Source organism: Mus pahari, chromosome 6 (assembly GCF_900095145.1).
Source record: "Mus pahari chromosome 6, PAHARI_EIJ_v1.1, whole genome shotgun sequence".
Lineage (NCBI taxonomy): Eukaryota > Metazoa > Chordata > Mammalia > Rodentia > Muridae > Mus > Mus pahari.
This window is the reverse complement of record NC_034595.1, coordinates 52,333,081-52,342,030: the sequence shown is the minus strand read 5'-3', so window position 1 is coordinate 52,342,030 and position 8,950 is coordinate 52,333,081. Positions and strand designations below refer to the sequence as shown.

The following is an 8,950-nucleotide window of genomic DNA, read 5'->3' as shown; positions in this document are numbered from 1 at the left end:
GAGAGAGAGAGAGAGAGAGAGAGAGAGAGAGAGAGAGAGAGAGAGAGAGAGAGAGAGAAATCAGAGGATGCTTGGAAACTTCCATCTCCATTGTCCTTTGGCATTTGAAGAAGCAAGGGGAATGCCAGGCCCTGTGGGGAGGGACTGTCACAATCGATGCCAGGAAGAACTTGAAATTTGCCCGTAAATTAAATTGCCACGCTAGTGCCATACATTTTCCAAACCGCCTTCCCAGACTAGATTCCATTCGAGCTTCTTGCGCATTGCAGCATGAAGAGAAGGGGCAGCCTCTGTGGCAGGTTTCAGTGGCGCCTTATCCAAGTTTTAATGACAAGAAAAAAAATAAAACCAGAATATCTTTTTTCTTTAAAGAAAAAATGATTATGCTCTTTGCCCCATCTACTGTGAGAATCAAGGCCATTCTCAGCACTCAGACCGTCGACATTCCAGAAAATTCGACCTCACTCTGAAGGGGCACACAGTCATTGTGAAGGGCCCCCAGGGGAACTCTGCAGAGGGACTTCAATCACATCAATGTAGAGCTGAGTCTCCTTAGGAAGAAAAAGAGGCTCCGGGTTGACAAATGGTGGGGTAACAGAAAGGAGCTGGCCCCTGTCAGAACCATCTGCAGTTACGCTCAGAACAAGATCAAGGGTGTTACACTGGGCTTCCGTGAAGATGAGGTCTGTGTATGCTCCCTTCCCCATCAACAGTGTTGTTCAGGAAAATGGGTCTTTGGTTGAAATCTGAATTTCTTGGGTGGAAAATACATCTGCAGGGTTCAGATGAGGACAGGTGCTGCTTGTAATGTCTCTCGAGCCCAGAAGGATGAATTAACCCTTGAAGGAAATGATATTGAACTTGTTTCAAATTCAGCCACTCTGATTCAGCAAGCCAGGACAGTTAAAAACAAGGATCTCAGAAAGTTTTTGGGTGGCATCTATGTGTCTGGGAAGGGAACAGTGCAGCAGTGTGACAAGTAAAACCTAAGGTACTCAGGAACAAGACCCTGACTCCCAGGACAATGGAGGCTCTTTGGGGACAATAAAAGACTTACACATTGAAGAAAATTATTGTTGTTGTTATTATTTGTAATTTTGTGTATCAGTGTTTTGTCGGCATGTGTGTCTGAGCTCTATGCTCATGCAGTGCCTATGGAGGCCAAAAGAGGGAGCCAGACCCCCTGGGCCCGGAGTTAATGATGGCTGTCACCATCTCTACAGCCCCAGAGGGTTGCCTTTTTGGAGTATCTTCATAGTAGGTTTGGGGAGAATTGGGGTTCAGAGGACAAGAACTGAGAGGCCAGAAAACATCTTCAATAGCCTAGCCGTGGGTGCTGAAAGTAACTTACATAGTTCATGATGCGGCCCAGCTTAGCTGGTGTTCTATTGCTGTAAGAAACCCCAGACCCAAAAGCAACTTGGTAGATAAAAGGCTATCCTTTATCTTACACTCTGTCGCAAGGGGCGGCTAAGGCAGGAACTGAAGCAGAGATCATGGAGGAGTGCTACGTTCTGGCTTGTTCCTCAGGGATGGCTCGCTTTGTTTTCTTGTACAGGCCAGGGCCACTTCCCCCAGGATGGCACCGCTCACAGTGGTCTTGGCCCTCCCACATCAACTGTTAATATAGAAACTGGCCCACAGGTTTGTCTAGCTGATGGGGGAGTCTTCTCAATTGAGATCTCCTTTTCCCAGCTGATCGGAGTTTGTGTCCAGTTGAAAACAACAAAAACAAACAAACAAACACAAAGCAAAACCAAACACGGTGCCAACAAAAACCTAGCGCACTGCCCTATAGAAGCAAGATTTAGGTTTATATGATTTAAGATATAGAGATTAAACTACCTTCTCAAGGGTAATTTCTGTCTTAAGAAACAAAAGCCCTAGGAAGAGGAAAACCCACAAATATAGATACGTAGTTTTTCTTGCTTGAAACCTGTGCCAGTCACACACACTTCAGTTTAGAATCACTCACTTCCTCAGACGGGGTCTCATATAACCCTGTAAACTGGTCTCAAACTCATTTTGTAAGGGAGACTAACCTTCAACTCCTAAGTCTCTTGACCCAGTGTCCCCCAAATACTGGAATTACAGGTGTGGGCTATCACCAGCTAATCACATACTTCTTGAGGAAGTTGAACCAATATGTGTATTATTAACTTGCTAGATTTCCCAATAGGCAAAGCCTAGTGTCTTGCCCATTGCTGAATTCCCCCATGGTGAACAATGAATAAATACTTGTTTAATAAAGTACAACTGGAGCATGAGTTCTCTCAGAGCAAAGTCCTCATCTTCATCGTGCGTGTTTCTTAGCACCTGACTCAGAGCTGGGGACAAGTTCCTTAGACAATGATTCTGGATTAAAGTGTTTTCATTAATTAACAACCAGAAGGGCTTCCTATTAACTACCTTTCTCCAAGAGTGCATCAAAGACAACAACCGGCATGCTTCTCACAGGGTGGAGGAAACCTGCTGAGAAACTGCTTTTTAAAAAAAAAAAAAAAAAAAAAAAAAAAACCACAGAAGCAGGCCAGTTCCAGTGAGTTTCTTCACTCTTTAGAGAGGGAAGCTCTTTGCCTACGCTCTGACTGGGCTTTGCTATGGTGTGGATAGTGATAGTTCTAGATTTTAATTACATCTTCGGTCACTGCCACAAAGCAGCAGGGGGTGTTCTGCTGGTTCTTTTGTCCAGTCCACCTGCTTGTCTGGTCGCTTATACATCTTTTCAGGGTTACAATTTGAACGTCTTGAGTGCAGAACCGATTCTGGATTATTTTATGCCACAGAACTTTTCACTAATAGGAACGGTATTGAATTTCCCTGGTTCGCTAGATTTTCTACTGCAATATAGCCCTGGGTAGCCTGGAACTTGCGCTCCTCCCGGCTCTGCCTTTCCAAGTGTTGGGATTATAGCATGAGCTACTCCTGGGATAGCCACGCTCCAGTGAAGATGTTGTTCCAAATATCACGCTCAGTGTTTTCCATGTCTTTTTATTAAACTTTAATCCTAAGGTGCTATGCTCATCACATGGGTGAAGAAATGGAAAAGCACAAGTGAGAAGCAGTTTGCTCAAGTAGACACTGTTAGGACCATCAGGCCTGAGCTCAGCACCGACGTGGGGTGCTTTGAAAGACATTTGACCGCCTGATCTCTTGCTGGTGGTGCTGTTTGTGGAGGTTCTGGTGGGGCAGCCTTGCTGGAGGAAGTATGTCACTGGAGTCAAGCTTGGAGATTAGAAGCCGCCTACCTCACCCAGTTTGCTCTCTCTGGGCTTGGAGCTTGCTGTCAAGGATGTGAGCTGTCAGCTTCCTGCATCCGCTGCCATGTCTGCCTATTGCTATGCCTCCTCACCAGGATGCAGTCATGTCCCTCTGGAACCACAATCCCCCCTTCCTTCTATAGGTTGCCTTGGGGATGGTATTTTATTACGGCAACATAAAAGTAACTACCACACGACAGCAGAAACCATGCTCTCACTAGGACATGGGTTTTATTTATAGGGATTATCGTTTTTCAAGATATATATTCCTCAGGTATAAATCTGACAACTAGCAGGAGGTTACTGGGACTCCTGAAAGCATTTAATCAGCAGCTATGTAGTAATCTTGAAGACCAAAATTTGACCTTCAAAACGATGTGTGAATGCTCATGTATTGATGGCAAGAAACGTGGGTGTTTTTCCTATAATTATACTCTTGGAGTTCTCATCAATTTCTTTTTCTCTTCAGCTTTACAGTTAAAGGAACAGATGATTCAGTTATATAATTAGGCTTCTTCCCACCTCAGTGAAAGCTTATGGTGTTATAGCTAAGTTATGACCATTCCTGTGGTTATCGAGAGTAGCACATGGGGCCTCTAGCTATTATCTGTCCTATTCATGGACACAGATATATGCAGCTATGCAACAGAATCTTCCAGGTCCATATATATATATATATATATATATATATATATATATAATCTTGACTTTAACAATACATAATGCTCCTTGGAGCTGTAAATAGAATTGGATGAATCATTTATTTTCCAATCATCTGAAGTTGTAAATATGGATAACAGCCCTTTTTAGTCTGCTACTAGCACTGGGAGCTAATTCATAGGATCCCAGACCTAGAGGTTCTGAGTTAGGGCACAGATCAGGGACACTGTTTCCTTAGCATACATAAGGCCCTGGGTTCAGTTCCTACTCCTCCCTAAGGAAAACATGGAACCTATGATTTGATTCCTAACTCAACAAGATTAAATCGCAGCTCAGACTTCAAGCATTTGTAGTACATGAAAGCAAAAGAGCAGGAGTTGGCATAACTAATTTATTTATTTATTTGAATTTGAGAGAATTCAAAGAAGAGGAGCCAAATACAGAAAGAAAGAAAGAAAGAAAGAAAGAAAGAAAGAAAGAAAGAAAGAAAGAAAGAAAGGAAGGAAGGAAGGAAGGAAGGAAGGAAGGAAGGAAGGAAGAAAGAAAGAAAGAAAGAAAGAAAGAAAGAAAGAAAGAAAGAAAGAAAGAAAGAAAGAAAGATGAGGAAAGCAGTTAGTTTAAAAAGTTGAGAGAACAAAGCATGTTTTGCTTGGATGTGCAACCAAAGAAGCCTGCCAAGAATGGTCAGCAAAAGGTGTAAGAGCCGTGAAACGACTTCTGTCCAACCTTTACCGAAAACACACAAGAAATTTCCTAGACTGGTTAGGATTGAATTGTGGGAAAGGTCTCCTTCAAGCCTCCCTTGGCTTTTTATGGCAAGAAAACGGTGATGTCTACAGAAAGCTGTGGTTCTCAAAGCTTGTCCCCCACTAGCGGAAAAGACATTGTCCTGAATCCCGATGTTGAAAGGCACCATGAAATAAATATTACGAAGACACAATGGCACAAGAGGAGAGCTTTCAACTCTGCGAGCAGGACAGAAACACTTCACAGCACACATGTTGCTTTGTTCAGTGACAAGGATGCTCCCCGGAATAAGCGGAAAAGAAGCTGAGTTCACACACATATTTGAGTCAACACTCAAGAAAGGTGCTGGAAGGTCATGAACCCCCTCACAGCAGTCCTGTGGGGTTAGCACTTCTGAGTTATCCATCTTTAAGTTCTAGGCACAGGAATGTTACAAGCCGGAACTACAGCTGCACAGTGCTAGGCTCTGCTTTACCCCCTCAGATGTCTCTCGATCCAAACAACCTAGGGTCTAACACGGTATTTGGCCTAGAGCTACCCTGTGTCTCTCACCTGTAAGTGGTAACGCCTTCGTCACTGCTTAAGTCCACTTCTGCTTTCAATCATAAGAGAGGCACGCAGAAGAGAAACAAAAGTGAAAGCTCTTGAAGGAACACACACTAGTAACCTAAAGCACCAAACTCTGTCACTGAGAGACCTGGCAGAGTTCCAGGCATTTATCCTTTCAGCAACCGTGAACTCGGGGCACCTCTCACGTCCTGTGAATGGAAATTAACACGGTAGAACACGAATCGACCCAAGGCTCTGCAGCAATCTTCTCAATCCTCCCTAGCACTCAACCTTTTATTTAAATTTCTACCTCAGTAAATCCAGCCACGATGCACGCCCTCGCCCAAACAAACCAAACCAAACCAAAAAAAAAAAAAAGCCCGCAACGCCACAAACCATCCCTAAACTGTGCGTCCCGCTTTAGGAAACGAGAAAAGGAAGCAGAAAGAAAATATGAACTGGTCTGATTCCGCCTGCCCTCGCCATGTGGTGGTCGTAAGGACCAGCCTAGGAGCGAACTGTTTTACAACTTAGAAAATGCAGCGGTTTTTCAATTCTGTCAAGTGAATGGACCACTGGGCCACTGGAGCCAGGCGACTGAAGGCAGCTGGGTACCCAGCAGAAGGATGGAGCACAAGGCCCACACAACCAGGATCCGCGGACCCTAATGAAGGGAGGATGCTCGGAGTACCCTAGTCTCTGGCTCCCCGGCACGGAGAGACGGGCGCGCACGCGCGCACACGCACCACGTCCTTCGCCCGGAGTTGTGTCTCGTCTCCCTTTTGTTTTTCTCCCTTCCCGGTCATGAGACCCGGAAGTTTTTTTTTTTCAATCCTGTCTCTCTCTTTCCCTTTTCCACCCCCCCTCCCCAATCTATCACATGGCAAAGCTAGAATAAAAACAGAAAAATGGCGACGGTCACGTTGTGGCGAGCCTTGCTGCGTCATTAGATAATCCTCATGCAAATAGCGGGATGAACAAAGAAAGGGGGGCTCGGGACCCCCGAGGGCGCAGGTGGGTGCGGGGCGCGCGCGGCCGCGGGGGCGGCGTCCGTGTGCGCGCTCCTGGTGCTGCGCTCACGGCCCCGGGCTGGCGGCGCGCCCTGGCCGGCCAGCGGGGCGCAGAGCGCGGCTGTGCGGCGCGCGCACGGCGCTCGCACCCGGGCCGGGCCGGTGCCCGGGAGCCGGAGACGGCGGCGGGGGCGGGGGCTGTGGCCGGACGCCTGCGGGCGCTCGGCGCCAGCCCCGGTAGGCGGCGGACCGCGCGGGACGGCAGCGCGGGGCCGGGCCCGAAGCTGTGGCGCACTCGCTTTTCCCCCACCCCCGCCCGGTGGCTGGGCGCTGGCGCGGTTCCCTCGCCGTCCCGCGGCCGCTGGAAATAGAGCCGGGATGTTGTTTACATGACGGATCCGGCGGGAGGAGTCTGCGAGGAGGAGGCGGAGAGAGGAAGAGCGGAGTCCCCGCGGCGGCGGTAGCGGGCCGGGGTGCGGGTGAGCGCCGCGCGATCCCCGAAGCCAGGACACGGGAGCCTAGGGTAGGCAGGCGGGGGCGAGGGCTGCGGGAAGGCTGTCACAGTGGGCTTTGCGGTTCCTAGCCTGTCACGCAGACTCTCGGGGGGCAGGGGGAAGGAGAATGGAGAGAGGTTGGGAGAACCTCTGTTTCCCCTAACGTTTGGGAACGCCCCCCCTCTGATCCCCACTCTTTCCCGCTTCTCCCTGGACTCACCTGTTTATTTCCACCGCTCAGGGCTCTGGGTTTTTGTTTGTTTGCTTGTTTGTTTTAAACGTGCGCCAGAGGAGCTGGGCTTATTATTATTATTATTAGCGAGATTATTGGGAAGGCGAGAGGGTGTTGCTGTAATCGATCCTAGTCCAGGTCGGTTTTCAGGAGGGGGAGGGGACTTGGCGAAGACCCCGGCTCCTGGCCGCGGCTGACCCTGGGGCTCCTCCCCGCCTTCCCGGTGAGGAATCCTTTCCCTTGCCCCGCGAAGCCAGCTGCCACCTTCCTGGAGAAAGACCACACCTATGCTTCTTCCCGCTTTGGAGGCGAGGTGAGCTAAGAAGCCAGACAGTGCCCTGCCCACCAGAGCTTGGCCAGACCTCGACACCCCAGAATTGGTAAAAGGCGCTTTTTTTCACCTGCTGATAGCATTGGTACGTCAGCCCTCTCTAATCCCCAGAAGTTGCAGTTCACAGTTTACGTTAGAATTTGTCTCTTTCTTCACCCTTCTTCCCATCGGCAATGAACTGTTGAGTTTAAGTTGAGAAAGAGAGGTGTCTCCCGCCCTGCCCCTAGTGAGGGCTTTTTTTTTTTTTTTTTTTTTTTTTTCAGTTCCACAGTAGGTCTTCCACTCAGATCTGCACTTCTCCAGTCTCCTCTATCTCCCACTAAACTTAGCCCAGCACCAGGCCTAAGCTTTTATTCCTTGTGGGCCGCACCCTGGCCCCTTGCCTTTCTAGAGAGCCAAATGCCTCTCAAAGCAGAAGGCACACCCAGCCCCAAGTCTCTTCCAGGAGGGAGGGAAGAAGAGGGGATTGGGGGGGGGGGTGTCCTCAAGTTCCGGTTCCCAATACCCCGGTAGCATTCCCCTCCCGGAGCCCCCTGAATCCTTCCTAACAGCTGTTTTCTGCAGTGCCTTTTGCTCCTCCTGGCCTTATAGATGTTTGGGGGGGAGTGGATGGGGAGAGATAGCCACCCCCACCCCTTTCCTAGAACTAGGCATTTTTTTTTCTCCTCTGTCTTTTCATTTATTATGTTTCGAATATAAAATATGCAAGTGTGGTTGCTTGTTATTAGAGTTGGTTTTCTTCCTGGCTAATGACTAACTGGGACTCCAGAGGGAAGGAGAGGTGAGGGATGGTGAGAGGGGAATCGTTCTCCCCCTATGTGTCCTGGGCATTGCCCGAAGAGACCCTTCTGAAAAAAAGGCACTTCTCCCTTCCGTGACATCACCACTAAGCCCTTCCAACTTTAGCTACAGAACAGGAAGAAGGCTCAAAATAGAACTAACTACCTTAGGAATCCAGCTCCTTCACCGAGATCAACTTTGAAATCAGCGGCTGGGGGAACAAAGCGAGCTGTGACCCCGGTGTGAAAGGGGAGAGAAAAGCTGTAGTGTTAGTAAATGCTTTTCTCGAGGTAGGCTGGAATACTGAGACTCATGAATGACACTGAGGTGTGGTGTTTGTTTATTATTCATATGTGTTGGCATGTAAACGGAAGCAGGTCTCTGTATGTCTAAAGTAGGACTCGTGGATTATGATCTCCAATCCTGGTAGATCAGCCTGGTAGACAGAAGCTGGGAAGGGGTACTTGAGGAAGAGAAAGTCTTAGGATGCAGTGACAGCTGTTCTCTGTAAGTTGAGAGGCTTAGTGTAAACAATAATTGTAACTTTCATAGGCTGACTAATGTCCTAGACAAAGAAGCCCCAGTGTCAAGGTTTCTCCCCTTTTCCTTGGAAATTAACCCTGCTTGTTCTCGTCCCCCCACCCCCACCCCTTCAGAGAGCTCTGTGCTGGAACTCAGAGATCACCTGACTCTAGGATTAAAGGTGTGGGCCACTACACTTGGCTGGTTATGCCCCTGATCTGAGATAACACCTTTCTCCTTACCCGAGCAGACTTTCCAGAAACAGCGGCTTAATCCCAGCACTCGGGAGGCAGAGGCAGGCGGATTTCTGAGTTTGAGGCCAGCCTGGTCTACAGAGTGAGTTCCAGGACAGCCAGGGCTATACA

The 8,950-nt window shown here is 48.4% G+C and overlaps 1 pseudogene; it reads left to right on the top strand.

Moving 5' to 3' along the window:
- The first annotated feature begins 377 nt into the window (after positions 1-377).
- LOC110323819 lies at positions 378-983 on the top strand (annotated as a pseudogene).
- Positions 984-8,950: the final 7,967 nt, after the last annotated feature.